Genomic DNA, 6,000 nt, shown 5'->3' with positions numbered 1-6,000 from the left:
CGATCTACGACGCAATTCCCCTTCGTTCACACATCATCCCACCCACAACCATCCACCGCCTCGCCGAGCGCTGCCTGCGCCCCACCGTACACGCACGTCCCAGCCCCTCGCCGCGTGATCCTCTCTCGTCGCCTGCCGTACGCTCGCCCCTCGCCCAGCTGCACAGCCGCGTACGCCCCTACACCTGCCCAGCTCGCCCCGACGCCCTAGCGCATCGCCTCGCCCCAGCGCGCCTGCTCGCCCTCGCCAGCCCGCCGAGCGCGCCTCGCCCCACCGCGCCTGTCCTCACGCTCACCCGGCACGCCAGCTCGCCGAGCGTGCCTCGCCCCCAGCGCGTCTGCACGTCCTCGCCGCGTTCGCCGAGCGCGCCTCTCCTCACGCTCGGCCGGCACGCCAGCTCACCCGCCCGCCTCACGCTCGCCCAGCACGCCAGCCCGCCGAGCGCGCCTCGCCCCAGCGCGCCTGTCCTCACGCTCGCCCGGCACGCCAGCTCGCCGAGTGTGCCTCGCCCCCAGCGCACCTGCGTGTCGCCTCGTCCAGCCAGCGCCTCGCCCCAGCGCACCTGCTCGCCCTCGCCAACCCGCCGAGCGTGCGCCTCGTCCAGCCAGCGCCTCGCCCCAGCGCGCCTGCTCGCCCTCGCCAACCCGCCGAGCGCGCCTCGCCCCAACGCGCCTGTCCTCACGCTCGCCCGGCACGTCAGCTCGCCGATCGTGCATCGCCCCCAGCGCACCTGCGCGCCCCGCCTAGTCACCCTTCGCACCACCCGACAGCGTACGCTCGCCCGGTGCGTCTTCCCCCGCACGAGTGTGCACCCGACTTGTGCTCGTCACCGACTCCTCCTTGCGGCTTTTTGAGTACTCTTACTCGTCTCTTCCGGGTCAGTTCTCTCCTTTTGCCGTTTGATTATCCATAAAACTTATGTCTTCTTCCGATTCCGAGTCTGGTTCCTCGAGTGATTCCAAGAGGTCTAGCGGGTCAAGCGAGTCTAGCCAAAGTAGGACTTCCCTAGCTGATCCTCAATTTACCCTTGACTCTCATGAGGAGGAAGTCACCACTCATAATCGTCCTGGTAAGGAAGTCCGTCACGTGAACCAACAAATGAACATGTCTGAAGCAGATAACTTATGGTACGGTCATTTGTCATCCCATATTCCTCCCACTAGCGAGTCGAAACTTAGGACTTTGTGGCACATTCCATCCTCTCACCAAATCATCATACCTAGCCCAGAGGACCGACCCTATCTAGCCCCTAAGGGCTATTATACCTTTTTTCAGCATCACTTTGATGCCGGTCTTCGCTTTCCCTTGTGCGATTTCCTTCAAGAATTGAGCAAGTACTATCAGGTGCATTTAGGTTTACTCACTCCCAACGCTCTCCGCTTGATAAACTGTTTCGTTGTGTTATTCCGGGCCCTAAACCTCCCTTTGAATTGCACCACCTTCTCCTACTTCTTAGTTCTGTCTCGATCAAAAGAAGGACCTTTCTATGTGACCTCCCGGTCTAGTCACAAACTCTTCGATGGGGCCCCCAGTCACGTGAAGGACTGGAAAAAATATTTCTTTTTTGTTCAGCCCCCTAAGGAATTGACCTGCTTCACGGATTGGTATCCTTCTTTCACCAAACCCAAATTTTCCAAGGGTTATAAAAAAGATGAGGAGTATCTGCAGATAATGAGTGTATTAGGAGATCGATGCTTTAGTATTCCCCAACTCTTGTCTGAAGATCTCATGTGTCACGCCGGGTTGAGTCCCGCGAAAATTAAGCTGAAGGAGAGTGCCTGTAGATATTCTCGCCTCTTAACCATTTTTATCTTTCTTTTGCTTATTGCGTTCTTTCATAATATTCTTATTCGGTTTTCTGTTTTTACTTGCAGGTGTTAGAGTCATGAATGCTGCATTGCTTCGCGAGGTTGAGAAAAAGAAGGCTGGGAGTTCATCATCCGTTCCCCAGAAGTCAGTCGTTCCAGCAGCCACGATGGCCACGAAAGGAGACTGTCATGTTGCTGAGAAGAAGAAAACAAGCTCTTGCTCTACTACTGTGAAGAGGCCTGCTGGCTCCCTTACAGCCGTGAAGAAGAAGGCATGCACGTCCTCCTCCGCTCCGAAGCGAGCATCCTCTCCGCCTCCTCGAGCCAAGTCGCCACCTCTGTCTGGTAAGAAGAAGGCACCCACTGATCCTAGCCCGTCGGTCTCACAGCATGGTAAACGTAAGATTTCTGATATCTCAGTTGTATCAGTCTCTTCTCCAGAAGGGTCCGAGTCAGACGAGGGGCCTCCCCCTGAATCGGCGGTGCATCCTCTATACACCCCGGACACGGCCATCGTGGGGCAAGGTCCTACTCATCTGGCTCATAAGATAATGTATCAGCTTCCTTCCGACGCAGACTCAGCGTTCATGAGTTCACTGGGGTGGTCCGAACTCACTCGCCGGACATGTAGCAGTATCACTGAGGTATATTTCTCCTTCCAGTCATTAAATTAATATCCAATATATGTTTGATCTTCTTGTCGTCTTTTCACTCTTATCTATCTTATTCAGGGCATGATGTACGCCGGGGAGCTGGTGGAGCGCGCCAATGATATCAGGTCCATCGCCTGCCAAGACTTACGCAAGGGTAAGGCTCTCCGCGAACAGCTCCAGGCTACTATTGACGAGATGAAAGTGACACACGCTAAGGAGATTTCGGAGTCCCAAGCTCGAGGCGACGAGCTTCTGAAGGAGAAACAGGAATTTCTGAAAGAGAAACAGGAGTTTCAGCGACTGACAGATGATCACGTAAAGGAGAACCAGAGGCTGAAGGAAGAGTTAAAGAATGCTCTAGCTGAAGCATCACAAATCCGTAGGGACCTCAAGGATGCCAAGGCGCAACACGTTTCTGAAGCCTCTTCATTCAAGGAAGAATTCCTCAAGTCAGAGGAGTTCAATGAGATTTGCGCCCCTAAAGCTTTTCACTACTTGGAGGTAAGTTTCGAGGGTGCAGTCGACCTCTTCAAGTCCCAGGGATATCCTCTGCCAGGCGCACCTACTGACTTCATCGACATTGAGGGTTTCATAGCGAGTCCCCCCCCCGATTCTTAGACCGAGCTCCTTTACTTATGTCATTTTTTATTTACGCAAACATTGTATGCCTTCGGGCCATATGCTGTTATTTTCTGCACTGCTTTACTTTCCGTAGTACTATGCAACATTTGCGATGTATACATTTGGTTATTTCCTTTGTGCACTTTTGGCATGTACGAACTCGCTTTATGCAACATTGAGTATTTTGCATTTGCATTCACTGATTCTTCCGAATTTATCTTCGATGCTTTCAAATCACTAAGGTGAATAAAATCGGCATAGTGCGAACTCCTCTGCTAGGCGATGTCTTAGTATGAAAATAAAAATTCAGCGCCCTCGCTTTCTAACCCCTCTGCTAGGCGATGCCTTAGCAGGAAAAGAGAAATTCAACCCCTCCACCCTCTAACTCCTCAACTAGGCGATGTCTTCGTAGGAAAATTAAATTTTTCTCCTGCACTCTGCTCCTCTACTAGGCGATGCATTAGTAGGAAAATTTAATTTTTCTCATGCCCTCTGCTCCTCTACTAGGTGATGCCTTAGTAGGAAAATTTAATCTTTCTCACCCACGCTACTCCTCTACTAGGCGATGCCTTAGTAGGAAAGTTTAATTTTTCTCATGCCCTCAGCTCCTCTACTAGGCTATACCTTAGTAGGAAAAGTACATTTTTCTCCTGCACTCTGCTCCTCTACTAGGTGATGCCTTAGTAGGAAAATTTAATCTTTCTCACCCACGCTACTCCTCTACTAGGCGATGCCTTAGTAGGAAAGTTTAATTTTTCTCATGCCCTCAGCTCCTCTACTAGGCGATGCCTTAGTAGGAAAATATAATTTTTCTCCTGCACTTCGCTCCTCTACTAGGCGATGCCTTAGTAGGAAAGTTTAATTTTTCTCATGCCCTCAGCTCCTCTACTAGGCTATACCTTAGTAGGAAAAGTACATTTTTCTCCTGCACTCTGCTCCTCTACTAGGCGATACCTTAGTAGGAAAGTGTCATTTTTCTCCTGCACTCTGCTCCTCTACTAGGCGATGCCTTAGTAGGAAAATTTAATTTTTCTCATGCCCTCAGCTCCTCTACTAGGCGATACCTTAGTAGGAAAATTTAATTTTTCTCATGCCCTCTGCTCCTCTACTAGGCGATGCCTTAGTAGGAAAATTTAATTTTTCTCATGCCCTCTGCTCCTCTACTAGGTGATGCCTTAGTAGGAAAATTTAATCTTTCTCACCCACGCTACTCCTCTACTAGGCGATGCCTTAGTAGGAAAATTTAACTTTTCTCCTGCCCCAACTCTGCTCCTCTACTAGGCGATGCCTTAGTAGGAAAATTTAATTTTTCTCACCCTCACAATGCAACAACTTTCATGAATTGAAAAGAAGAACTTGATTTTATTGAATTCCAACGGATTACATAGGAAAATTCAGAAAATAAAATACATCAACGATAGAATCAAGAATAATACTTCCTAAGGTGATAAGCATTCCAAGGCCTCTTCAAAGCCTTGCCTTGTGCATTCTCCAAGTAATAGGCTCCAGAGCTCAGCCTCTCGATCACTTTGAAGGGACCCTCCCACTTTGGGTCCAACTTTCCTCTCTGCTCTTCTGGCACCTTCCTCAGGACCAAGTCACCTACCTGGAAGTTTCTCTGAACGACCCTCCGATTATAAGACTGTGCAATACGGTTCTTATAAGCTTCCATGTGAATGCTGGCAGCCTCTCTCTTTTCTTCCAGAAGATCAAGGTCAGTGGCGCGTCTCGCATCATTGTCTTCGTCATAAAACATTATTCTTGCTGATTCCAACCCAATCTCAGCTGGGAGCACTGCCTCATTACCATAGACCAAACTGAAAGGAGTTTCTTTGGTTCCTTCTCTTGGGGTGGTTCGGTATGCCCATAAGACACTTGGTAGCTCATCAACCCAATTTCCCTTAGCATTGCCAAGTCGAACTTTCAGACCCTGCACCAGCGTCCGATTAGTCACCTCCACCTGCCCATTACTCTGCGGGTAAGCTACAGATGTAAAGACTTGTTGGATCTTCATCTCTTTACACCAAGCTTGGATCTTAGCCCCTTGGAACTGTCTCCCATTATCAGATATCAATCTTCTAGGCACCCCATATCTGCACACTATATTCTTCCATAAGAATTTCAGAACGTCACTCTCAGTGATTCTTGCCAACGGCTCTGCTTCCACCCATTTCGAGAAATAGTCAACTGCCACCAATAAGAACTTTTTCTGAGCAGGAGCTATAGGAAAAGGCCCCACAATATCCATTCCCCACTGGTCAAAAGGACAAGCGGCCGTGATAGCCTTCATCATCGCGGTCGGCCGGTGATGCAACCGGGCATGACGTTGACAACTATCACAAGACATCACTATCTCTTGAGCATCATGCAGCACTGAGGGCCAAGAATAACCGGCTAGCAACACCTTCCTTGCCAACGCATAAGCCCCCAAGTGATTTCCACAGCACCCCTCATGAACTTCTCGGAGTACATAATCAGCCTCTTGATAACTCAAGCATCGAAGAAGCGGCCCTGCGAAAGACGTTCTATACAACACTTCTCCGATCATCACATAACGCGAAGATTTTGTCTTCAACTTACGAGCTTCGCGAGGGTTATCAGGAAGCTTTCCCTCTTTCAGGTAATCAATTATGCCAGTCCTCCAATCCTCCTCCCCCTGTTCAAATGCGGGTGGACTCGTGTGAGGTGTGAGTTCAACTTGGAATACCACATCTCTAGTCTTCCAACTTCCCAGTGTTCCCGCCATTTTGGCTAGAGTGTCCGCCTTTTCATTTTCTTTCCTGGGAATCTGTTCAAATGTAATCTCTGCAAATTTTTCTCTGACTCTGTCCACTTCTTGAGCATACTCAATAAGTTTTTCATCTTTCACATCATGCATTCCCTTCATCTGTTGTGCTACCAGCTGTGAGTCAGAAAAA

This window comes from Primulina huaijiensis, chromosome 4 (assembly GCF_012295235.1).
Source record: "Primulina huaijiensis isolate GDHJ02 chromosome 4, ASM1229523v2, whole genome shotgun sequence".
In the NCBI taxonomy this organism is placed as follows: Eukaryota; Viridiplantae; Streptophyta; class Magnoliopsida; order Lamiales; family Gesneriaceae; genus Primulina; species Primulina huaijiensis.
This window is presented reverse-complemented; position numbering follows the sequence as displayed.